Here is a 27,635-nt window from a genome sequence, read left to right on the forward strand (position 1 = left end):
TTTGGACCAAAACTCTTCATCTTTTCAATCATCCGTAATCTTCAGCCACACTTCTGTCATCCCATCTTGCATCATTAGGATAGAAAAGCATGTCGCATAAAAAAAATCACAAAAATTCTGCATTAGTCTGCATTTAGGATTGCATTGCATTGGGGGGTAGCGGGTTGTTTTGTTTGGAATATTTCATTAAAATTGCCATAGAAAAACAAATTGATACAAGACATCCTCCATCTGAACTGGGCTATTGTCGGTTAAAGTTCCACAAAATGAGAATGTCTCTTTAGCTTCGGCATGCGGTTACTAAGGAACTGTTGCCAAAGAGGGGCATCTGTAAACACCCTCATTTTGCTACACTTTAACAAACAATAACCTAATATATTGATCCATCGAATTTCACTCGGAGAATATGCATCCTCACATTCCCTAAAAACCAAAATGATAAAGAGATGTACCTGGTAAGACGATTAGATCCGAAAAATTAGAAAAATGCCCAGATTGGTGACTTAGAGTGTTAAATCCATGTAAGAGTCCCTCTATCATGGATTTATATGTTTTAAGGCATTAACTTTACGGATCATCAATCGGGACAAAATAAGCTAGGGTCACTTCACAACTCGGACCCTGATTCCATTATGAGACCCGATTTTAGTAAATCAATAGATCAAGGGCTGATTTTTTACCTGGGTATCTTTCTTTACTAAGAATTTGTGATCATTTATTCAAAATAATATCAATCAAGGTCGATCTCAAATTTGGATTAAACATTGGGCCACTTTAATTAAGCAAAAATCCAGTGAAAAGTTACGAATCAAGGCGGGATAAGCGAGATCCGTCGAAATCATCCTATTAAATCATTAATATCAAAACTTTCTAATGTCTCAACTATTGTCAATATCATGGTTTAATAGTTTTAACCGTTGGCCCAAAGTTGATCGAATCAGTTGGTTCGTTCGGACCACCAATTTGCTCGATCTTTGGAAAAAGGATCTACCGACGGAGATCGAAGGCTCGCATTGGTCGAAAATTCTGAAAACAGTATTTCTATGGCAATATTGGGTTTAAATGAACGAGAAAAATCAGGGATTCCAAAGGCGAAAGAATTATCGGAATCGGATGCCAACATCTCCGGGAAATGACATTTTTCCGTTTTCAAGAGAGTTCTCCCTTCTCACCCTCTCTCCTCTCACCACAGGTTTTCCCAAGCTTGGGAAAACGTGGCTTGCTTCCTCCTCCCCTATTGTTTAGAGATTTGAAATAATTTTGGGCTAATTTTACAACTTTGGAAAAGAGACATGTATAGCAAGCTTATTGGTTAAAAGATTTGCTTGAGGTTGAAAATGACACTTGTCTTCATACAATTGGGGAGTAATATTGCTAAAATTCCATCCAATAAGGCATTGAACGTTTCTTTATGTCCTCCAAAGATGCCCAAATTGTAAGATTTTATAGGGACACTTGGCATTATCTCCTACATTCCCTTTGTTTCTAAAACTTTAGCATGAGATCTCCACCACACAAGATCTTTCTAATATTTAAAATAGGCTATATTTTGGGCATTTTCCATCTACTCCAAACGTTTCTAAAGATTTGGAAAAGAATGTTCTAGTCTTTTTCATCTATCTAAAGTGGAATTGACCCAAAATTAGCTAGAATATTGCTAATGTGAGATTATTTCCAATGTTTAACAAAGTAACTTTCTAACCTCATTCTCACGTGGATAGCTTGCTGTCCAAGGAGTTTCCCAACTTACACAAAAGAATATTCTATTCTTTCTCATCCCGACCATTACATTTGTTTCCAATCTTCAATGCCTTGATCTCCACCCTTGCTTCCTTCACTCCATTTTTAGCAGCCCACCCATTCTCACTCTATAAATGCCACCCTCATTCCCCCAACCTAAGCAAGATAATCTCTCTCCCCATCTACCAAAAAAGGAATTCGTTCACCCTCTCCATGGCCGACCACTCCTAGCCTCTCCCTCTTCATGACTACATCCACACCCATCTAATATATCCATCATATTCTCCACCATCCCAGAGCTATCATCACATCCCTGAATTAATCCTATGGCCAATCACTACACTCCATCAGCCAACATCACCATGTATCTTATCCCATGACCATTAGCCCCAAGTGGTCAGACCCATCGGCCTTCTCCTTTAATTTGCCGAAACCCATCAGCCTTCTCCTTTCTTCAATTGCGATACTTCGTTTTGGCCATTTCGCTTATTGTCTCAAATTGGAAATCAATATCAACGAATGAATCTACTCATTATTGGTGGGACATCATTAAAGGGATCCAAAGCAACAAAGGTTCGACATCAAGCTTCGGAAAGAGGTAGGCCAATTTCCATGTATTTTTCAATTTATCATGTTGAAATTTACATTTTTTTTCTTTGCATATCTTTTCTTTTCTCTTGTTGTTCCCGATCCCTCTCTACTCTAAACCTGCATTCGGATATCCCACGCAACCTGCAATCCCAACCCACCAAAACAGACCTCATCCATCCCATGTAGGTTCATCCAACCAACCGGATCCCGAACTCAACCCAAACCTCACCTTAACCGGTCTCAACCCGACTCGCGCTAGCCTGACCCAACCCCGGCCGCACCCCTGTTCAATCCGGGCCAACTTGGTCCAGCCCGGGCTCAAGTCGTTCCAACATAACCGAGCAAATCTGGATCCAACACGGCTTGACTCGGCCCAAACGAAGCCAACCCCGTTAGACCCGAAGGCAACCTAGACTCAACTTCACTCGGTCCAACCCGGACCCAAATCAACTCAATCCGATTCCCGAAACCGCACCAACCCAAAACACGCGGCCTACTCGACCTTGACCCGAACCCTAGGCTCATTCGGCCTCGACCCAAGCCGTGCCCCAACCTAGAGTCGCATCTCAACCCGAGTCCACCCTAACTGGAATCCATCCCCAAACAGCCCACTGGATTTTAGAATCCATCCCCCAAACTGCCCACTGGATTTTAGAATCCATCCCCAAACAACTACTAGAATATAAAATCCAGCCCAACTTGCCCAACCGTAGTAACATCAACCAATGATCATTCCATGCATCCCATCCCAAAGATCTAAACAATACCCCTCCATAATCCTGTAACCCACATACCCATATCCTATCTCATCTACAATCATCCCCACTATTACATAACCATCGGGCCCATACATGCACATCCATTAGTTTCATCCTAGGCAAGCCATATCACCTAAGCCCAAACCCTAGCATTCGGCCCTAGCCCAAACCCCCCTAGCGCTTGGTCCGAACCCACCGCCCATGGCCTAGTCGGCCTAACCTAACCCTCACCCAAATCATGGCCATTCGGCCAATCATAGCCAAACCCCTACCATTGAGTCCAACCCAAACCCGCACCCCAAACCGGAACCCGAATCTTAAGCTTGAACCCCACCTGAACGTAACCCAACGAACCGGTTCAACATGGACCCAACCCATATCCAAACCGACACCAACCTGGACCTAACCCAAGTCAGCCAGGATCCAACCGAAGCCGACTCGGCCAAACCCAAAACAACCCCCAAGCCCGAGCCTAACTCAGGTAAACTCGACCTAAACCCAACTCACCCACGCCCAACTTGAGTCGAATCCCAACCGCAACCCGAGTCCAACCTGAATCTAACCTGACCCAACCAAACTTAACCCAACCCCAAACCAAAACCAGCCTAACCCGAACCTACCCTCACCCCCAGTCTAACCTGGCCCCACGCCCTATCCAATCACAAACCCCACCCGACCTAACCTGGCCCACGCCCAACCCGACTCACCCCCACCCTAGATACACCCATGCCCAACCCAACCCCAAACCTAACCCACCTGATCTGCACCCCAACCCCACCCAACCCAACTCGAACCCAACCTCCCACCCTTATGGTCATTCGGTCACCCCTCAATAGCCATGAGGTCATCCCATCTCCATACATCAATTACCACACCCATTTCCATCAAGACCTTATACCTCCATCCATGCTATCCATATCCATCCTTGACTATCCCATCCAGCCATATTTTTCCTCCACCCCTATAACTTAGCCGAACCCCTTTTCCCCATGCCGAAGTAATGCCCATAGCATTACACCCATAGCAATCCCATTACCCCATAGCCATCATAACTCCCGTAACCAACAGAACCCTTCCATTTAAATCTACTATATCAACCCATGGCCTTCAACCACTACACCATATCACCATATGACATGGCCCATGCATCCCATCCTCATGTTCAACCGACCATAGTAAGCCCCATCCAACTTACACCGTCAGACCCCACCCATTTGTCCAATAAACAACAGCTCCACTTTTCAATACCCCATAGCTATTAGACCCCACCATTTGCACCAACCGGTCACACCCATTTTTTAACCCAAATCTCAAACCCCGACCACCAATCCTAACCCTGACCCGACCACCAATCCTAACCCTGACCCGACCTCAATCCCGACCACGAATTGTGAGCCCAAATTATGACCTTAAACTCTAACCCGAACCATAACCCGAGCCCAACTGCATCCAACTCGGACCCAAACCGTAACCCGCGTCCAATTCAGACTCAAGTCAAATCTGAATCCAAACCAATTTCACTCAATCGAACCCGATCCAAGAAGATCAGCCCAAGCCGACCCAAGTCGGGCAGAGTGAGCCCCGGTCCACCCCGAGTCAACCCGAGTTAGCCCATGTCCATCCCGAGTCAGCCCAGTTCCAACCACAATCTAACTCGGTTTAGCCCTAATCCGATTCAGTCCCAACTCGGACCCGTAACCCGACCCCAATCCGAGTGAGCCCGGTCCAACCCGGACCCAGCCCAACCCAATCTGATTCAGCCCCAACCCTGTTCAACCCCAACCCAATTCGGACCCACAACCCGACCCCAATCCCGCGTCGACCCCACAACCTGACTCCACAACCTGTACCCAATCCAACTTGACCCAACCTGAACCCAACTCGACCCAATCCGAGTCAACTCAAGCCAACCCAAGTCAACCCAGTTCAAACCAAGTCAGGACAACCTTCAAAAATCTACTGGCCGAATACCCAATAGTTTCGAAACCAATCTCACTTGGTGTAATCTCATAGATTCGCCTCTTGAACCCTCAAATCCAATTCCTCGAATATAGGAGATTCCTTGTCCAATTCTTTGGAGCCTAATTCCAAATTCCAATCCTAAATCCAAGCTTCTGATCCAAAGTACCAGTTCAAGTACCGATCCCAACCCCAATTCCATCTTCAAGATCCCCCCCTTCAATGGAACTACGTGTGGCTTGATCCCCACCATGGGGTACGTAGGCAACTTGGTACCCCCAAGTTCAGTCGCTCCTTTCTTCTGCCTCTTTCATTTTCGACACCCTTCTTTATCTCTTCCATTCCCTTTTCACCCTTTCCTTTTCCTTAAACCGTTTTGCATGGATGTTTCCTTTTGTTTAGTCGCATGATTAATTGCATGTTTAGATTTCTTTAGTTATTATTTGTCTTCATCATATGCTTAGAAATCACATGTTTAGCCATCTTGCTAGTTGTGTTGCTTTGGTTTTTTGTATGCTTAGTTACTTTGTTGAATTCGGAACTCTTTGGAATAAAATAAAAAAACCTTAAAGAATCTAAGAACTTACGTCAAATTGGAAAACTTCAATTCAAAATCTAAACCTCCAAATTCTTAAGTTTTAGGTTCTAGGATTGAAAAACTTAGAAGTGGCACTCTAGGTTCCCCAATAGAACTTTTGAATCCAAATTCTCACAGAAATACTAAGATGCAACTTAGGTCCATTGCATTAGATATAGGTTCATATAGCGTAGGTCACTTCACCTCAAATCAATTAATCAAATTCAACTCAAGTAAAATCTCACCAATCTCAAAACAATCACATAGGCACGTAGGCATGTAGTTGCATGTAGGATGCACTCCTGGCTCGCATGAGTCTAAACTGTGAACGGCTAAACAATTAGAATGCACTTAGGTTAATAAAATTCACATTCCCCCCTTAGTTAAAACTAAATAATTAAAGCTTTTAAAAGTTAGGCAAGGTCGGTGCTGTACACTTCGTGCGGTACACCTTCCGACCTCATAACTAGGTAAATATCCATAGCTCAAAACGTAGACCAAATTAACAGAGTTAATCATGGGTCCTAGATCCCTAATCTAAGTGGCGACTCTGGTCAGTTGCTTCTTTCGTGAAGTTTGGATTTTTATCCTAAATTTATGGAAAAAGCAACCATATTCAAATCCAATGGACAAAGGCGCTATCATCACCACAAGACACACACCCTCGTGAGACCACCCCCCGGGACAGGATCCACATAATGTGGTTTGCTTTGTAGGCTTTGAGTATGGTTGGTAGAAGAAGAAATTAGAAGACTGTAAGAGTAGTTGCTCTTGAAACTATTTTAAGACTATTGCTTTGTTTTCTTATGTCCTTGTTACTGTCTTGTTTCAATTATATGTTGAAGGCGATCTTTGTTGCTTCAATTTGTGGTGTTGGATTGAAAAGAGACTTGCCGCAGTTTGTCGCATGACCCTATTTTGGTTTCTTAAATCAAGAGTCTGGATATTCTTTTTACTTGTTCTGTACCCTTTTGAGAGCTGCTTGTGTATTAAAATCAAGCCCTTGTTGTCATATTTTGTAAAATGATGGATGAATGATGAATGACTAGCATTTCATTGGGAGATAAATGAATTCAGCACTACCTTATATTGAGAATGAGACCCTCTTTTCTATTTTCTTCTTATCTTCTATAGGAGTCTAAGACATCTAATTAAAAGAGTAAACAGGAGTGATATTATCTTAAATACAAAGTGACAACCCAAGAGGGGGGTGAATTGGCTACTTAAAAATTTGGGGCTTAATTAATTGGATTACTAAAATCAATTTACAAATTAAGCCTTAACAAGTTTAACCCTTGATTAATCAATAAAGATATTAAGAGCTAGGGTTTGGATGTTACTTTAAGCATGCATTCACTAACCCTTGTTCGATTAAAACATAGACACAAGTTGGGTTAGAGATTACCAATCACCACAATGTGGAAATGAGAAGGAGAAGAAGAAAGCATCCACAAGGCACAAGTTTTATAGTGGTTCGGTCACAACTTGACCTACTCCACTCTTCCAAGTTTTCCTCATTGGGATTCTTCACTAACCAATAAGATTCTTCAAAGGGTGAATCTCAAAGCCTTACACCTACTCCTCCTTCAAAGGGATCACACCCTTTTCTGCACGAAGCCTTTTCGAGGACACCTTCCTCGTACAATTGATTTACCTTTCTTTTCGGGCTAAATCAGAGACCCTCAACTATAGAATGAAGAAATAAAAAAAGAACTCTTAATGCCTTTTGAGACAAGAAGGGATCCCATATACATGAATAAATGATGTAAGAGACACACTATTTTCACATCAAGACTACATGACAGAGATACACAAATGATGGGTGTGAGGAACAAGAACTCATCACCACAACAATAGATACGGTCATACAAGGCAGATATCCTATACATCCATAAGCATGCCACACAAGGCATATTCATCCACATATCATAAAGCCCATACGGGGCATGTACAGACCAAAATAAAAGCCCACATTGGGCATAACCATTGTCCAAGAAGAAAATGAAGATACAATGTCCAAAAGTCCAAACTGGGCAGGAAGAAAGAACTGGAGAAGGATATCCTAGCAGCACTATAGTATATCATTTCTGGTGTACCAACTACAGTTCATCTGCTAAAACAAAATGCAATGGAGAGTCCATCACATCTTTAAGGGAGGCTGATCACGAGGAGGAGTCGAGGAGTAATATCGAAACGGACGAGATCCTGATATCGCCTGTAATAGCTCGTCATGCTCTCGGGCTCTCTCTCTCTCTCTCTCTCTCTCTCTCTCTCTCTCTCTCCTGTCTGTTGCTACGATATCCATCAGTAGCGAATAATCAGTAGCCCTCTGAGTCTCAGCCCTAGTAAGTGGTCCTATCTATGTGCTCATCTGGTCAATTCATTTGACAAGATGCTCATATGATCTCTGAGGCTGAGTAGCCTGTACTTGCTCATCTTCAGCCAGACTCCTTGGTACTTAACTAGAACCACCTCTACTACAATCTCCCCCTGTGATATTTCTTATTCTCATTTGAATTAGGGTAGAGGACTCGATTACAGGATCCGAAAGTGTGAAGTAGGCCTTCATCAAATCTACTCCATTATACTTTAGTAGTTTAGTGATGGGCATTCCATAGAGTAACCCTCATTTTCACTTCTTGACTGCCTTATCCATGAATCCTAAGATAATGGTATCGATATTCAGTCGAATCTTCTTAATAATACAGTAAGTTAAGAAGGCTTCATATGGCTTGACTGTATCAAGATTTTCAACTTTTGGAGTAAGATTGTGAACCACAACTTTATGGATTAATCTGGCCAGATGATCCATTTGATTAGACATGACATTCAATTTTTCACCTGTAGGGGGAAGGTTCCTAGAGTTTTGTAAACATCCTTCCATGGGAAGTGATGATTCTCAATGTCATCTTTTCCCCAAAAGAAGATTCTCTTCCCACTATTAGGGACATCCAGAATATTACAAATTTCTACAACATTCAACACAAGATGTGATTTGCAGTAGCTATTCATTACTGCACCTCTATGTGATATTGAGAGATTTGCATAAAAGAACTTTACAAGCTCGGGGAAGATTAAGGAGTTAGATTCTAGAAATGTTACCCATCCTTGTGCTACAAAGAGATTGAAGAGATCAAACTCTATAAAGTCAGTAATCTCGACTGTCCTTCCCGAGATGATCTGTCTATCCTTGAGAAGGTCGTATTTTTCTTGTGCTTGTTGGTTGAAGAAATGTTCATTAGGAAATTCCTCTTCTTTTGATTTGAATCTTGGTCTCTTATCTTTATGCGCAAGCATTTTTCTTCTTAAGGATTCCATTCTAGGATTCAAATTTTGTGAAAAATAGTGATGAGTGACGAAAAATGAAATGAAGAGATGAAAATACAAAGAAGATAAGAGATTAAAGGAGATATGGTAAGGAAAATAACGAACAAGAACAATGGAGAGATTTAATGGAGAGAAACGAAGAATAAGGAAAGAGAATGAGAAATGGAAGAAGGGAAATGGATCAAACCTCACTAGAACCCTTTAATCTTGAAGCTTTGGCACTGAAAATTGATTTAGAGATGAAGAGGAGCAAAAAAATCTAAGAAAAAAACCAAAGGCGGAAGTGAAAAATGAAACGGCGAAAGCCCTTTAAAAGCAGTTTTTGATCGTCGCGGTCGACCGGGATATCGAGGTCGCCCGCCGTGACGCTACTGTCCATTTTTATTTTTCACTCGCGACCATCCACGGTCAACCGGGTTACCGCGGTTGTCCGCCGCGACAAATCTATTTTCCTTTTTATTTTTGTCCAGATTGCCTTTTGTGGTCGCCCTCCTAGGCTCGGTCGACAGACACACCCCTGTTTTCAATTTTTTGATATTTTTCAAGGGATTTTGTGGACAAATCGATTTTCTACTATTTTTCTCACCTTTATGGGATTCTAATGAATATGCAAACTCTATCCCAAGACAATGCGAGGAATCCTAAAAATTCATTTCTAATTTCCTATCATTTAAGCTCGAATGGATGAATGGACATATGTTTTTAATGAAGTTCTTTGTGGATGATCTAGGTGAATTTTGCTAGATATCAGAATATTATGTTTGATCAATGTCTAGCAATATTTGACATGTTAGTTCATCTAGATGTGGATGCTAAGTGCATATGTGTGTGTTTTTACACTTAGATGGATTTCACTAAACGATTTTCAATAAAGCACAATATATAGTCTACAGAGGTAATTTCTTATTTTCTTTATAGACTATAAGATATATGATGTGATCATGAAGCTCAATAAGCAATGATACATTCTATTAACAACATGACTGATGATATGTGTCTATGCTTAATTATGAAATGATATATCATTAAAGCACAAGTGATCTAGATACATTGAATGCACTATTGAAATAGTATCTAAATAGAATTCATATGATATAGCAATTGAAGCACAACCCCATATATTAATAATTTTAAATAATGAGTTGAGTGGGGGATTTTGGAACCCAAATCCATTTGGTTCCAATCAAGTTTGTGTGTGTGAGTGTATCTTTTCTTATCCACACAAACTTGCTTGATTTCACAAATCTAAGCCTACACCTAGATTTGTGATGCCCTAATCTACCACAATATGAACATGAATAAGTGTGGGTAGATGAAGAGCTACTAGAACCACAAGAATACATATAATGACAAACATGTTTATCCTTTTCTTCTTGTATTCTTTGGTTCTTCATAGAAAGTTCTTTATTAACTAATTTTATCTCATTCAATTGACTTTCAAAGCAATTTGTTTGTTGAGATAAATTAGCTTTTAGTTTTTCTTCATTCTCACAAACAAGTTTATATTTTTCATTTAAATCTTTGTTTGTGTTATCAAGGTTTTCTTTTTCTTTTCCAAGGATATTGCATTATTAATTAAGTCATCATTTTTGTTTATCAAAATTTTGCTCAAATGACTTAATTTTCATTTATTTTCAAACAATCATTAACTTCCGATTTCAAATTTTCAATTTATTTTTCTAAATCAAAAATTGAATGTTTGAAAGAATTCTCCTTTGCAAAGGATTTTCGTTGATTCTCTTTTTGTTTAAAAATCGTACTTTTATCATTTAAAAAGAGACTATCATTTTTCTCATAAAAATTTTCAGATTAATCCAAATATCTTTTGCATTGGAACATGATGAAATTTTCTCAAAAACATTGGGACATAGTCCACAACATATTATAATAATAGCTTTTGAATTTAATGAAAATAATTTTGCATCATTTTTAGTGCATTTCCTTGGAATAGAAAATTTCCTTTCAATGACATCTAAGATGTCAAAGTCTATGGATTTGAGATAGCAAGCATTCTTATTCTCCAACCTCCAAAATTTGTTCCATAAAAAAATGGGAGAATTATAGCGGATTAGCCTAGCTCAAAATCCATTGAATTGTAACAGATCTTTATCTCTTGTAGATTTTGAATTAAAGAAAAATCTCTTTAAAACCCTTACCTCTGATACCAAGTGAAATACAAGGTGACAACCCAAGAGGGGGGTGAATTGGCTACTTAAAAATTTGGGGCTTAATCAATTGGATTACTAAAATCAATTTACAAAGTAAGCCTTAACAAGCTTAACCCTTGATTAATCAATAAAGATATTAAGAGCTAGGGTTTGAATGTTACTTTAAGCATGCATTCACTAACCCTTGTTCGATTAAAACATAGACACAAGTTGGGTTAGAGATTACCAATCACCACAATGTGCAAATGAGAAGGAGAAGAAGAAAGCATCCACAAGGCACAAGTTTTATAGCGGTTCGGTCACAACTTGACCTACTCCACTCTTCCAAGTTTTCCTCATTGGGATTCTTCACTAACCAATAAGATTCTTCAAAGGGCGAATCTCAAAGCCTTACACCTACTCCTTCTTCAAAGGGATCACACCCTTTTCTGCACGAAGCCTTTTCGAGGACACCTTCCTCGTACAATTGATTTACCTTTCTTTCCGGGCCAAATCGGAGACCCTCAACTATAGAATGAAGAAATAAAAAAAGAACTCTTAATACCTCTTGATACGCTTATTACAACTTTCAAAGCTCACAAACTCTCCAAGAAATATATACAAATGTAAAGCCTATGGAGATCCTCTTGATAGAATGTAAAAATACAAGTTCAAAGAGGTTTAACCTTTCATATGAAAGTTTAGGTTTAAGAAGATGAGATTTGATCTTGGAAAAGGTTATATAGAAAGGTTTAGATAGTGTATATATAGCCCACAAGGAAATATGACCGTTTGGGGGTAAAACTATAATTTACAGGGTTGAAAAAGTCAACATGCGAAAGTCCCAACGAGTCTACTTTTCAGTCGCGGCACGGCGGTCGCTCGCCCTTATCGGGCCCTTCTTTTGAAATTCAAAATTCATACTGGCACGGTCAACCGGCCAAATGGCGGTCGTCTTGCGAGGGCTTACTGTTTGAATTAAATTTTCGCTCAAAACACTATCGCGGTCGACTGGACCCATGGAGGTCGACCGCCCACACCATACTGGATTGTTTTTGTCTTAAAATAGAAACGCATCTGCGATCACCCGGCTTACCCTTGTCGACCCTCCCGATAGAATTCGAGATAGCTTGGATTTTCAGGTTCCATCCCGCTGTCGCCCGGCCTAGCCAGGTCGACCGGCCCTGAGTGAAATTCCATTTTAACTTTAAAATCAAGGGGCTTTTGGGCTATGGTCTTTGGGCTTTAGTCCAAGGTTTTCAAACACATTTTTGGGGATGTTGATGGTTTTCAAAGATGTAAAATGTTAAGTATAAAAACCATTTTGAAAACCTTTTGAAAGTGCATTTTAAATAAAATCAAGAGGACTATAAAATCAAGAGGACTCCAAATACATTCTAAAAATAAGAACCTTGAGTCTTCTTGGAATGTCTAGGCTCCTTTGCACTTTGTTGGACTTCTTCGGCTTGAGTGAACATCTTGACCTTGTCTTGGTTTTTGTGACATCCTCCAATCTTCACTGCATGTTGTGAGGTGCATGAGGTGTTACCAATGACTTGTTCAACTCCAAGCTTCTTCTTGACACTTACTTAGGAACTTGTGGGATCTTCATGATGAGCTTCTTTTCTTTAGCATCTTCAAATGAGGATGACTCCAATGTAGGTGCAAGCTCTTGGTTCCTTTGATTCTTGATCCACAAGTCATGTATTGTGAAGAGTGTGTGATGGCGATTATGACATGAAATTTTTGTATACAACACAACATCTCAAAGCAACACATTAGTCTGACAATGCTAATCAATTTGTGTTTGCTAGCATCAAAACAAGAAGGTAAGGTGAATGATTGAACCCATGTGCACCCTTGGGCTTACATTATCTAATCATGGCAAAGCAGATATTACTTTCCAATCATCATTTGTGTTTCACGAACATATCTAATGTCAGTGGCATTGCATCTTCTGTAATGTTGATCATAGGCTAAAAAAGCATAGGCTACACGGGAAAGATATTATCTGATCATATCTTAACAATGATAGTTTGGCTAGTAAAAAACTTTAAGCTTTCTAATTTTACGTTAAGGTGGCCTGTGAGGCTATTTAAAACATTATAATTGTGGAGTTTTTTTTAATTATTAAATACCTTATAATGTTAATTTTTCTGTGGCTATAATATAGGTTATTGATATTGGCACTACCATGTTTTGATGATTGCTCTAACTCACCTTGTCTTTTAGTATCTATCAAGCTGTCAAAGGGTTTTACAAATTCCCGTATTGGTGAAGGAAAAGAGGCACGATTTCAACACGTCAGAATTGAGCTATGGTAAATCAACCTTGGGCCCTTGTATCGCCTACAAGTAGAAAGTTGTTGGTTAGTATGGGTAAACGCATTGAGCTCGCATTGCATCTATGAGAAATTTTGCCTAGGGAATAATGTGGGGTGGACCATTGTTCCAGTTGGAAAAATGCAAAGTTGAACTGTTTTTATTTGAAGTTTGAACTTTGGAATAGAGAATGAAAGCATGTCTCTGTTGCAAGCAGCAACGCAGTGGGGAAGTAAAGAGGACTTGCATCAAGAGGTATTTTGGTCATTTAGTGTTTTACCAATAATCGCTTTTGAAATGATGCGAGAACATAATTTTGCTATAATTCATTATTTAATAATTGGTCATTGGCATAATCAGTTTCTGATTTTTGTTGGTGTTAATCATCTAAATGATCCACTAGATAAATGGTCTTGATCATTTTATGTCATAAATGATCATATCAGTCTAGGAAAACAAAGGTGGCCCGTAAAGTTATTTAATACATTATAATGTAAAGTTTCCTTTAACTATTAAATACCTTTAAAACTTAGGTGGCCCATAAGGTTTTGTACACGTTTTGGATCATGGAATGAAATCATTAGCTTAAAAAAAAAACCTGTTAAATGTTGATTTTTCTGTGACTATAAATATAGGCTTCTGATATTGGAACTACCCTTTTTTGGTAATTTCACTAACTCACCTTGTCTTTCATTATTTACCCAACTATCAAAGGTTTTTTAAATTCCAAAAAAGCTTTCAGAACTCAATTTGAAAAGAAAAACTAGGTGAATTAGTGCAATCATCAAAACATGGTGGTGGTAGGAGGAACTTGGTATACAGTATTAAGAAAAAGTTTCCAAGAAAAATGCTCATAGAAAAAGTTTTACAATATAAACTTCCAATGTAAAGAAAACCAATGACAATGCCAATAAACACTATTAGTATATAGAACACTTTCTTAATAGAACACTTCACCTAATGAACTCTTTTAGTATACAGAACACTTGTAGTGGTATACAGAACACTTGTAGTGGTATACAGAACACTTTTAGTATATAGAAAAAGTTTCCAACAAAAATGTCCCATAAAAAAAGTTTTACAATAAAAATTTACCATGTAAAGAAAACTTATGGCAAAGGAAAGAAGCACTTTTAGTATCCAGAACACCTCTACAGAACACTTTACTTATAGCTTCTTAACATGATCATTTGTAGAAGGAACTTGGTCATGTCATCTTGAATGTCATCATGCTCACTGCAAACCTCATGCAACTTTCTCAACATGATCATTTGCAGGAGGAAAGTCATCATGTCATCCTGATCCTCATCAAGTCTCTTATAGACCTCATCTAGCCTTCTTCTCATCCTATACTTGAATGCAAGTTCAGATGGTAGAGACCAAAACCCAATAATAAATTGTCTACCGCTGTTCCTCCTCCTCAAAATTGCACAAGTGTTTATGATTTCTTCGGCAACGTGAACGAGATATTGAAGTCTCCCCATGAAAAGATTCAGTATATGGCTCTCTACCTTTGATTCTTCCACAGCTAATAAAAACCAACGTATGAACTGAAGCTTTATATATACTCTGTCTAGCTCTTCTTGAAATTCAAACATGAAACGAGTCTCACTAGTATGGAGTTCTGCAACCTTTTGTAAGAGCACTGGGAGTACTTGTTCAGCCATTGCAATCTGAAGAGAAATGAAAAATAAGGCTGTGGGTGGATATGAAAGATTGGAATCAATCCCTGAACCAGGCTAGTGAAAGGAGCGAATTTATGAGCGGAAGCAAGAAGCAAGAATATGACTTTAGTTAAGGGGGAGACTTAACTTTGTCGCTGTGCGCAGTAGCTACCGACATTGATTTGTGGACAGACCAACCTAGCCTATCTTTTGTTTAGAAGTCTATTTCCTTGTTGACAGCTAGCCGTAAAATAATTTAAGAAAAATCTCCCTTGAAATATAAAATACAAGAACACGAAAATAGGCGAATGAAATCCAGCGAGAAAAAACTAAATTAATTTGGGGAGGGAGATAAGCATAGGTGGTGGTTTTGGTATCAAATATTTAAGATTAACAAGAATACCCAATAATTAAAACATTAAGGTCAAAACCTATTATTGGACCCAAATTTATGTTTAATTTTTAATCCAATAATAGGTTTTGGACTGACAATCGGTTTCCATAATCTAAAACGAGTAGGGACTACAATTAGAGCTTCTTCACTGACCAATAACTGTAATTAGAAATGCCTAGCATCCGAGATAGGCGAAAAGCGGAAGATGTGGAACATCGAAGAGAAGATTAGGGATTAGGGTAAAAGTTGGCCTTAGATAGGACTCCAAAACGTATAGAAGTTGAAGAAAGCCCCAAAACACCTAGAATTAGATAAGTATAACAAGAAAAAAAAACAAAGGGAAAGGGAGAGAGATTTACCAAAAGTATTGACCTTTTTTTCTCTTCTCAGTTTATTTCTTCCCTTCACTGTTGAATTTCTCTTATTTTTCTTCTATTTTTCGTTATGATTACTTTCTTCTTCTTCTCTATTTATTGAACTTAGCTTCTCTTGTTTCCTTTTCTGTTGCTCCTTAACCTCCAATGGTCTATATTTCAATTTTAGAAACCAACGGTCTATATTTCAATTTTAGAAAGAAGATACAAAGACTTGCTGCCGTGGGAAGTGATATATTCGCTCCCTTTTCCACCCCGTGCCACCCCAATTTGGTGTATCTATGCTATGAGCCTATGACAACATTTTTACTACGCAAGAATGGGGTGGCCCAGGGAAGGAAGCGGGGAAGGAAAAAAATGCATAAAACAAAAACATATGAAGATTGAAGACCCCATCTTAAACACGAGATTTGCTAGGGAATTTCGGGGAAAGGCATTTCGCGGCCGACTTTTGCATTAGAGAATAGTCACATCAGCAGGTTTTGTCTTATTCATTTAATTATCTCAGGTGGCTGTTCTCTCATGAAAAATTTGTTGGGGGGTTCAACGTGAAAGCAAAATAGTCCCACAACGGAAAAGTGTAACAATGTGGATGGGCTTATAAGGAATGGGTTCCCTCCCTTTAACAGCTAGCTTTTGAGGGCGAGTTCTACCCAGGTCCCAAAGAGTTGCATCAAAGCCGGGCACGTGGTAACCCCAGTTTAGCCTTCGAGGATGGAATATCCCTCGGGGAAGATCTCGGTAACCCCGGTATGCCTCCAAGGACGGAAAAATCCCTCGGGGAAGATCTCGTAGTTCTCACGTTCCTGCCGCGTGGAGGGGGAGATTGTTGGGGGTTCCATGTGAAAGCAAAATAGACCCACATCGGAAAAGTGTAACGATGGGGATTGTAGACACCCCATTTTGACAGGCCCCAAAGGTCCCAAAGTTGAGTCGAAGCTTTGAAGTTAAATAAATTCCCGAGGAAGTGAACCCCAAGCGAGGAGAGAACTCGAATTTTACCAGCTTATTGTGTACATTTATAGGTACAAATTCCCTGAGAAGTTGTTAATATTCCTAAGAGTGCCCCTGCAAAATCTCGCAGGAATCAGATAAGAAATGGCGAATAGGGCGAGCCAAGTTTGTGCTATTATTGTAATTTGGCCAATGTAAAAGGGGGAGTGAATAACACTAAGGAGGGCTGTCCAATAAGCTAAGGGGGGGTCGAAAATATCATTTTTTTATTTTAAAACCCACCAATTAGGGCTCTCAAGGAAGAAAAAAGCTCTTCATTTTTTTTACAGAGGGGAGAGAAGGGAAAGAGCAGCCACCATCTACCAAACCCATCTCCTCCTCCGGCCTCATCTCCGGCAAGCCACCATCACCAACCGCCTCCATCTCCACAACCTCTCCATCTTCTTCCTCCACTCAGCTGCCATTTCTCCACTCACGGCCGCCTCTCCATCTTCTCCGGCCATCTCCCTTGCCACCGGCAGGCACCCATCTTCACCACCTTCACTACCATTAACCCCCATTAAATCCGACCATCTCAGCCATCACCTCTCAAAACCCATTTCGATTTTCATTTCAAAACCCATTTTAAAACCCATCTCAGCCACCACACCCAATATTCCCTTCCTACCCTAAATCCATCTCCATTAAACCCCTTTTTCCACCTCTGGCTAAGCCTCCTCCATAGCCGCCCACTCTCTTCCCTAAGCCACCACCACCTCTGTAACTACTTCAGCCACCACCACCATCGTCTTCCCCTCTTTATTCCCTTTACCCATCCGATCAAACCCCACCTCAATCCGATCACCTACATACACACCACCTTCTTCTTCTCCAACCCCAACCTCCATTAAACCCATCTCCTTGATTCCTAGATCTAAAACCCATTTTCATTTTGATTTTCCTCATTTTCTACCACCAAACCCTCTTTCATTTTTCACCCCAACCACCACCTCTGCAATCTTCTTCCCCGGCAAACCCCGCTGGAATCCGGTCACCCAAGCCCTCTTCCATTTTGTGTAGGAAAATCGCAGAGAGAGGTCTGGAAATCAGGGAGAGAGAAAGGGGAGAAGGTTTTGGAGCTCCGACCACCAAATCCCTTCTCGCCGGCAAGCGTCTCCGACCGCCCCCATAAGATCCTACCCCACCTTCTTCTTCCCCTTCACTTCTTCCACCATTGCCTCTATCAACTTCTGCTGCCTTCAAAACCCATCTCAAAATCCATTTATATTTCTGCAGCTCTCTCTCTCTCTCTATATATATATATATACCTTTGAATCCGATCCCCTCCGAGCCCGTTCCGGTCAGCCATCATCCCCATCTTTTTGTGAGCAGAGAGTAAGGGATAGAGTGCTTTGATTCCTAAAAAAGGGGGGGGGGGTAAGAGCTGCAAAGAGAGTTTGAGAATTTCTTGCTAGGGTCTACTGAAGGAAATCAAAGAGGAGAAGAAGATGGAGCCAAGAAGCATCCCCATCACCTGTCATCAACCCCTGATGATTTCACGCTTGCGGGTAATATGCTAATTCCTGGAGTTTGGTTTCTTTGTGTTAATTCTTCGATGATAATGATGATTTAGATTACCTATGGTATGGTTGAGATGGTTTGGTTATTTTATATTGCCGACCCATCTGTTGAGGCCACTAAATGATGCAGGCTTGTTGTGTTGGATCATCAAATAAGGTGAGTTCATTGGTTTGGTCATGACATGATGCGAGCCTTTCTACAGGGTTGTTAATTAATGTGAGTCTGTCATGTTCTGATCCAGGGAGAATGTAAACTCCATATATTTTGACTGAGGCTACTCGGAGCTCACATTCTTCTTGTCCTCTTCTTCTCCTTTCTTAGGAGTCTCTTCAACATTCGAGTATTTAATTTTCCGAGATGTTCGATGTTTGGTATTTCTACCTGACTTAGGGATTTTCCTCGATTCTTTGATATCTTTCATTGGTGTTCGGGTTGAATTACTTATTGATTTTCGAAAGCATTTCCTGTTGGGTTTAGGCTATGACGGAATGCTTCTTGAGCCAACCCCTTCCCTTCCTGCCTTAGAGTTTTCGCAGGTTAAGGGATTTCTTCCTCTTTAGAGTCTGTCATAGAGAGTTTAGGAGTCTGTCCTGCCACCCTAGAGTTTAGGAGTCTGTCCTACCCTTTTAAAATTCATCAGTCTGTCCTACCTCTATAGAATATAGGATTCTGTCCAACCTTCATAGAGTTTAGGATTCTGTCCTTCCATCTTTGAGAGTCAATATTTCAGGAGTCTGTCCTATAATCATAGGGGTTAGGACTCTGTCCATCCTCTCATCAAGTCATGTGATTTTTATCCGCTCTTGCAAGGTATAGGATGATGTCCAACCCTTGCAGAGTCGTGATTCTGTCCAATTCTCCCGCAAAGCATAGGATGTTGTCCAATCTTTGCGGGATATCAGGAGTCTGTCCTACCCTTATGATGATAAGATTCTGTCCTCTTGTGTCAAAAATAACAAAAATGCTTCAAAACATCAAAAATCTTGAGTCATTAAGAATGTAGTTAGGAAAATCCAGTCCGAACTACGGATGGCTTGATCCCTAGCTGAGGGGTACGTAGGCAGCTCGGGCTTGCAGCTGGCATCCCGAGTTCAGTCACAACTTCAAAAACTTCTATAAGCTTCAAAACCTTTCAAACCTTCCAAAACTACAAAAATTCTTCAAAATAACCTTGCAATTCTTTTTTTCAAAAGATCTTCTCATAGAGTTAGGAGTCTATCCTAGGCGTTTGGGGTGTCTTAGAATTAGAAGTCTGTCCTGATTGTGTTGATATACTGTATCTGGTCGTATGAGTGTCCCTAGAGTTAGGAGGCCTCGAGTCGTGATCGGCTAGACACTTAGTCGGTCCGATGACTAGACTAGAACCCGCTTAGATAGCCCATGGTTTTCCTTAGGACGCACAGCCTAGTCACACATAGGGTGTAGGGCCCACTTGCATTAGTTAGGGCATATAGGGAGTCCTAAAAAATACCATTCACTTGAACTAAAGTAATGGCGCAAGAAGCTTTAAAAACTAGTCAGGTCTAGTTGATCGAGTCTAGGATAGCGGTCCTAGAGGGTTAAGCATTGTAGTTTAGCATAGGTCGCCGAACTACGTTGACTCTGATTCTTCCCAAGGCTGGGATACGTAGTGCAGCCAGGATGGATGGCCATCTTGGTCCGAGTCAAGTATCACCTTAGAGTTTAGGATTTGTCGTGTCGAGTCATGGGTTGTGCTGTATGTTTTGCTGTGTTTTCTTACTTTCATGTACAGATCCTATACCTTTAGCTGTAGCATGCATGTGTTTGTCCACCAGAACTTAGACACCAATTAGGCATGACACTCATAACCTAGCTATTCTTAGGTGGCATATCTTTCATTTTCTTTTGTGTGTGCTTCTTATTCATCTCCGAGACATGCATGATTAGCTAGACATTATCTCGGGGATATTCGTTCCCATTTTGCATGATTTTTGCCCAAAACTCTTCAAAATTAATAATAAATGGCATAAGAGACCAGGTGCTTGCACTTGGGCGAATTGGGGGCGCCTAACCCCTTCCCCATTCGTCATTAGGCACGGACCTTTTGTCTCTCTGGTTATCTGTTACGACAAAGCACAGCATGGGATCCAGGGCCTACTCCTTGGATGGCGACTCTTTCTTTGTTTAAGGTACGCCTCGAATCCGGACTAGTCCCCGAATCGAGAGGTATCTCACTTTACATCACCACTCATGCTGTGAGGGGTACACTTTCGAGAGTTCCTTGGTGGAGCTCTCCTTCACGTGGATGATCTAGAGACTTTCTGGGGGGCTCGTCCCCCCGCCTCTCTCGGATTGGGGTCCACAGGGATGGGCCTATAAGGGAATGGGTGGGGCCTCCCATTAACAGCTAGCTTTTGAGGGCGAGTTCTACCCGGGTCCCAAAGAGTGGTATCAGAGCGATTGGTTGGTGGTTATTATTTATCTGTGAATCAAAGATGGAGGCAAGTACCTCATCAAGGATGATTAGTCTAAATGGAGGAAATTGGTTAATCTGGAAAGCCAAGATGGAAGACCTCTTATATTCAAGAGACCGCTATTTGCCGATTGAGGGTACAGAGAAGAAGCCAGAATCCGTAAAACCTGATGATTGGAAGAACTTGGATAGGAAAGTTGTTGCTTGTTTCCGACAATGGCTAGATGATGTTGTGTTCCACTATGTGGCAACGGAAACCAGTGCAAGTTCCTTGTGGAAAAAGTTGCATGATTTGTATGAGAGAAAGACGGTTGGTAATAAGGCGTTCTTGATTAGAAAGCTTGTGAACTTGAAGTTTAGAGAAAATGGGTCAGTTGCAGAGCACCTGAATGAGATCAAAGCATCATGAATCAGCTTGCGGCTATGAAGATGGTGCTAGATGGTGAGCTCCAGGCACTGTTATCTCTAAGCTCATTGCCTGATAGTTGGGAGACTCTTGTCGTATCCCTTAGCAACTCAGCGCCGAATGGTAATGTCACCATGAGCCAAGTTACAAGCAATTTGTTGAATGAAGAAGTGAGAAGAAAATCTTCAGATTCCTCCCACTCTCAGGCATTAGTCACTAAAGAACAGGGGAGATCAAAGGACAGAAAAAATTACAGCCGAAGCAAATCAAGAGGAAGATCCAAGTCAAGAAGTGGAATAGTTTGTTTTCATTGCAGGAAGCCTAGACATATATAGAAGGATTGCAGAATATACAAAAGTGAGCAAAAGAAGAAAAAAATGGCCAAGGAAGTAGAGAAACTCAAGACACCACCGCAATGGCATCGAGTAAAGTTGTGATCTTCTCGATATGTGGTGAATGTTGTATTAGCACAGCGTTTGATGGGTCGAATTGGGTAGTTGACTTAGGAGCCTCCTTCCATGCCACCTCACACAGAGATATCTTTACCACATACAAGTTGGGCGACTTTGGTTCGGTAAAGATGGGAAATGATGGCGTGTTAAAAATTGTTGGCATTGGTGATGTTGGCATTACCACCAATGTTGGTTGCAAGTTAATACTCAAAGATGTGAGGCATGTTTCTGACCTCATATTGAATCTCATCTCAACAGGAAAGCTTGATGATGAAAGGTCTGTGTCACAGTTTGGCAATAGACTGTGGAAGTTGAGAAAAGGCTCTCTTGTTGTGGCAAGAGGCAAGAAGTGTTGCTCCCTCTATAAGACAGAAGGTCTGCTATCTAAGGGTGAGATAAATGCCCTTGAAGAATCTCAACCAGATTTATGGCATCGGCGACTTTGGCACTTGAGTGAGAAGGGTTTGGAGATTTTGGTGAAGAACAATTCGCTTCCAAAACTCAAAGATACGTCCTTAACCCCTTGTGATCATTGTGTAGTTAGAAAACAACGCAGGGTTTCTTTCTCACATTCTAAAGCTAACCGGAATACTAACATCCTTGATTTAGTTTGTTCAGATGTATGGTTCTATGACTGTGAAAACTCTTTGTGGTGCATTGTATTTTGTTTCTTTTATTGATGATACATCTAGGAAAGTTTGGTGCTATGCTATGAAGAGCAAAGATGAAGTGTTTGAAATCTTTCAGAAGTTTCATGTTATGGTTGAGAGGCAAACGTCTAAGGCATTGAAATGCCTCCGCTCAAATAATGGCGGAGATTACACCTCAAGGAAGTTCAAGGATTATTGTACGAAGCATGGCATTAGACATGAGAAGACCGTCCCTACACGCCACAGCACAACGGCGTTGCAGAAAGAATGAACCGCACAATAGTTGAAAGAATTTGAAGCATGCTTTCATTGGCAAAGTTACCTAAAGAATTTTGGGGTGAAGCTATGTGTACAACGTGTTACTTGATAAATCGATCTCCTTCATCGCCATTAGAAAGAGATGTGCCAGAAAGAGTATAGACAGGCAAAGATGTGTCCTACTCACACTTACGAGTGTTTGGATGCAAGGCCTTTATGCATGTACCCAAGGAGAATCGAAGCAAACTCGATGAGAAGGCAACCCAATGTGTATTTTTGGGTTTTGGTGATGGTGAATTTGGGTACATGTTATGGGATCCCATGGCCAAGAAGTTGCATAGAAGCTGCGATGTGATTTTTCTCGAAGATCAGACGATTTCTGATTTTGGTAAGGAAGAAACACCAAAAGAAGCATATTTGAGCTACCAGAAGCTCAAGTCCCCTTACCCACATTTGATGATGATGAGCAACAAGCGGAAAATGATGAAGATCAGGCTTGGCGTAGTGAGGCCCCTCAAATAGATGAAGATGTGCATGAGGATGTACACGGTGATACTAAGCAGGGGGAGCCGCCCTCTCATGAAGAACCATCTATGTTGAGAAGATCTGAACGGGAAAGAAAGGCCTCAACGAGATATCCATCATCAAAGTATGTGACTCTCACAGAAGGTGAACCAAAAAGCTTCAAAGAAACTATGACACATGAGCATAAGGAGCAATGGCAGAAGGCTATGCAAGAAGAGCTCAATTCCTTGCATAAGAACAAAACCTATGAGTTGGTTGAATTGCCAAAGGGTCGAAAAGCTTTGAAGAACAAGTGAGTATTCAAAGTGAAGAATGAAGATGACAAGAAGAATATGAAGTACAAAGCAAGGCTAGTTGTGAAAGGATTTGGGCAGAAAAAGGGTATTGACTTTGATGAAATTTTTTCTCCCGTGGTGAAGATGTCCTCTATTCGCATTATCCTAGGTCTATCTGCTAGCCTAGACTTAGAGGTTGAACAACTAAATGTCAAGACAGCTTTCTTGCATGGAGACTTGAATGAAGAAATCTACATAGAACAGCCAGAAGGGTTTCATGTAAAGGGCAAAGAGCAGACGGTTTGCAGGTTGAAGAAGAGTTTGTATGGTTTGAACCAAGCTTCAAGATAGTGGTACAAGAAGTTCGATTCATTTATGCTGGATCAAGGGTACAAAAGAACAGCTGCAGATCACTGTGTATATGTCATAAATTTTCCTGATGGTAAATTTTTTATTCTCTTGTTATATGTTGATGATACGCTTATTGTTGGTCAAGATGCTAACCTGATTGGCAGGTTAAAGAAAGAGTTGAACCAAGTCTTTGACATGAAAGACTTAGGGCCTGTAAAGCAGATTTTAGGTGTGGCAGTGAAGCGTGATAGAAGAAACAAGAAGCTATGGCTATCTGTAGACACCCCATTTTGCTCTACCTTAATCGATAAAGAAATTAGGGTTTGTTTTCCGTCGGTTTTCCAATGTCTTTCTTTCCCGCATCCGTTTGTTACATTTCTAAATATTTTTGGTCGTTTCCGTCGTGTTTCGTATTTTCCCGCTAAATGTTGAGAAGGATTATTCAGAAAAATCTAAACCAGAGAGAATTGGGACCCGTTTGGTGGGCCCGCATTGGGTGCTTCGATTAAATTTGGATCGAGAAAGTTGGACCCATTTGGTGGGGCCGCATGATGCATTTTGATTAAATTCGGACTCGTTTGGTGGGCCCGCATTGAACATTTGTTTAAAATCGAATCAACCGAGGGCCCACATTGTGGGGCCCGCGTTGTGGGGCCTCAGTGGGGCCTCTTGTGAGGCCTCTTATGAAGAGCAATGATGGTAGCTCTCCACTAAGACAACATGATGGGCCCTCCACTAAGAGCAATAATGATGGACTCTCCACTAAGAAACATGATGGGCCCTCCACTAAGAGCAATAATGATGGACTCTCCACTAAGCAACATGATGGGCCCTCCACTAAGAGCAATAATGATGGACTCTCCACTAAGAAACATGATGGGCCCTCCACTAAGAGCAATAATGATGGACTCTCCACTAAGAAACATGATGGGCCCTCCACTAAGAGCAATAATGATGGACTCTCCACTAAGAAACATGATGGGCCCTCCACTAAGAACAATAATGATGGATTCTCCACTAAGAGGGACAACATGATGAGCTCTCCACCAACATATCTCTCTCTCTCTCTTTCTCTCCCTATATATATCTCCCTTCCCATCCATAAGAGGGAGGAGAAAAAAAAAAGAAATTTATCTTCCATTATCTCTTTCTCTTCCATTATCTCTTCTAACCACTCCCTCCATCATTTTCTCTAAGATATTCTTCTTCCATTAATCTTTTCAAATCACTCCCCAATCCCTCCCTCTAAGAGAAAGCGAAAGACGGCGGATCGGATCGGCGGCGGCAAGATCTTCACTACAGGTAGGTGCATTGTTCTCGAAATATTTCCGTATTTTTCCGAATTATTCTGATTTTTTCCGCAAATTGTGTTTTAAAAATGGAAAACTCTTCAAAAAACATCTTTTGATGAAGAAAAATTAAATTATATACCAAACAGATTCTAAAATTAATGAAATTTCGTGGGAAAATAATATGTTACTGATTCATTTTACCATGAATTTTTAAAGATTTTTGGAGTTTATTTGGTATATTATTTAATATTTTCTTTGAAACTTATCAGATTTTAGGAGAATTTGTACTAACATCAGATCATCATTAAAATTCATAAAATTTTTACAGTAGTCTTATCTTCCATATTACTTGTTACTGTAAACTTTTCGTGTGATTTGGATCTGTTTTAATATGGGATGTAGTGTTAATTTATAATCTGGTCTGGAAATTGTAAAATCCGAAATTGGTAGTAAATAATTTCTAAAATTCATGAAAATCTCACTGCATGCTATTTTGATTCATATAGTATTTCTGTAGAAATTTCATAGAATTTAGAGTTATATTTCTACTAGTTTATGTGTTAATTGTGCAATCTGGACATTTAATGGTTTAATCAAGATTAAATGTGAATTTAATGTAAAAATATGCAAAACTCATCCTGTAAGCTACATACATTTTCATCTTGCTGCTGTAGAAATTTCAAATCATTTCGAATTTATTTGCAACAATTTCACTTGTAAAACCGCTCATATGCTTAAAATTGATAAAATCCATGGAAAATTCGAAATTAATTGAAAATCATATAAAAATTCCTAAAGAACTTTAAAATTCTGTCACATGTTCACTCCTTAATCCATTGAAACAGAAATTTTAGGATCTTTAGATTTTCCTGGAAAAATGGCCCGTGCATCCATAATCGTATCCCAATTGCAACTTGATCTTTGACAATTTGAATATTTAAGTTATAGCATGTTGTTGGCTCCGAGGTTAGTGTCCACGGAAATCCTGAGATTCTGCCAGGCAATAAGATGCTATAACCTAAGTATTAAATTGCACAAGGAAAGAGCGCACGATTCCCTCCTTTGGATGCCATTCAAGGCCGAAATTGGTGAACCCTAGAACCATTGGTAATCCTTAAATGTCTAGAAACTGAAAATCTTCGAAATCTGAAACTCATTAACCTCGAGAACTTAAATCGATTTATCTTGTGTCTTTCGGAACCATTGGATTATGGTTTCCAATCTAAGAACCATTAGAGCCCAATTTAGGAACACTGGTGTCGTGCCGTGTCCTAGGTTTTAGGGAGTCCTAGAGTTAGGAGTCCAGCCTCATCACGGACGCTTGCTATGAATAGCAACCGTACCATAGGTCTAGTTACACTAGTCACCCGATCTTTTCCTAGGACAAGCCTAGTAAACTAGGATGTAGGCAAAACCTGCATTAGTCTAAGGGACAACTTGCATTCAGACAAGAATCATATAGCATCTTAGATGAAATCCTAAGATAATAAAATCCTCAACTTGAATTAAATAATTCCTCTTAAAACTGTTGAAACAGTCAAATCCGTCTAAGTCGGTGTCCTAGTTGAGTTAGGCATATGTAGCTTAGCTTAGGTGCACCGAACTACGTCGACTCTGATCCCAGTGAGGCTTGGGTACGTAGGCAGCTTGGATGTCTGACGGCATACCACCCGCGAGTCGGCACCACAACAAATTGTGGTGTTTTGTATATTAATTTTCTTGTAAATACTTAATCAAATCAGTTAGGGTTTTCCATGATATTAGAATTCTAGGAGAACTTTCACTTAGAATGAATCCAGACAAATTAATAAATCAAGATACACATCTAGGATTCACATTGAAATTAGATTCTAGGATGCATGTCACTTAGTTCGCACAATAACATAGAGTTGAATGAGCCATTTAAAATAAATTTAAAAGAGTTAGCTTTTGGAATCGAAGACCGATTATCGGGCAGGAATGGTGCATGTGGTGGATAACTCCCCATACCTTCCATTCTCGTAACCAGGTAGCGAGTCTAGATTTCTGGTTAATTACGGGTCCTAGATCCCACATCTAGGTGGCGACTCTGTCAGTCTCTTTCGTGTGGAATTCGGATTGCCTTAGTGATCCCAAGTTTACAGGAAAGACAAATTCAAATCAATAATTAAAATGCACACGCCAATCGCGTGGGAACGAGAGACCAAGAGAGAGCGCGCGGCGGCTCGCGCCCCACGCCCCTCTCGCGGGATCATGTCCCACAGTCTGGCGACTCTGCTGGGGACCACCTAACTTCATTAAAATTTCAAAAGATAATTCATTTGAATTTAATTTAACTGGCTCATAAAAACTCTATACTTGTTAGATTAGTTTGTCTCGTTTTATTTTCTCATCACATTTTACTCGAACTTAATTTAACAAAACCTGAAGGCATCATAGATTGCGCGAACTTATTGCACACACTTACATCACTTGCATCTAAACCCTTGCATTTCACATGCACACACGTCCTATTTTAGGAACCCGGAGTGTTATCTAGCATGGTTGACTGGGATTTCATCACCTGGTGCCTCTGTGATAGAGAAGCATTCCACCCTTAGCCTAGTACCTTTATGGTGCGTAAACGGATCTCTTGTTCACGTACTGA

The 27,635-nt window shown here is 40.4% G+C and overlaps 1 long non-coding RNA gene across 1 annotated transcript in view; it reads left to right on the forward strand.

The window, feature by feature from the left end:
• The first annotated feature begins 1,930 nt into the window (after nt 1-1,930).
• LOC143891384 (uncharacterized) overlaps nt 1,931-27,635 on the forward strand; it is a 36,009-nt gene continuing 10,304 nt past the window's right edge. The window contains exons 1-2 of the long non-coding RNA XR_013255303.1: nt 1,931-2,338; nt 13,332-13,675. This is a non-coding gene — a long non-coding RNA (uncharacterized LOC143891384). The remainder of the gene's footprint in view (nt 2,339-13,331; nt 13,676-27,635) is intronic.

Source organism: Tasmannia lanceolata, unplaced genomic scaffold (genome assembly GCF_043159265.1).
Source record: "Tasmannia lanceolata isolate RefF3 unplaced genomic scaffold, GAP_Taslan_0.1 ptg000013l, whole genome shotgun sequence".
NCBI lineage: Eukaryota > Viridiplantae > Streptophyta > Magnoliopsida > Canellales > Winteraceae > Tasmannia > Tasmannia lanceolata.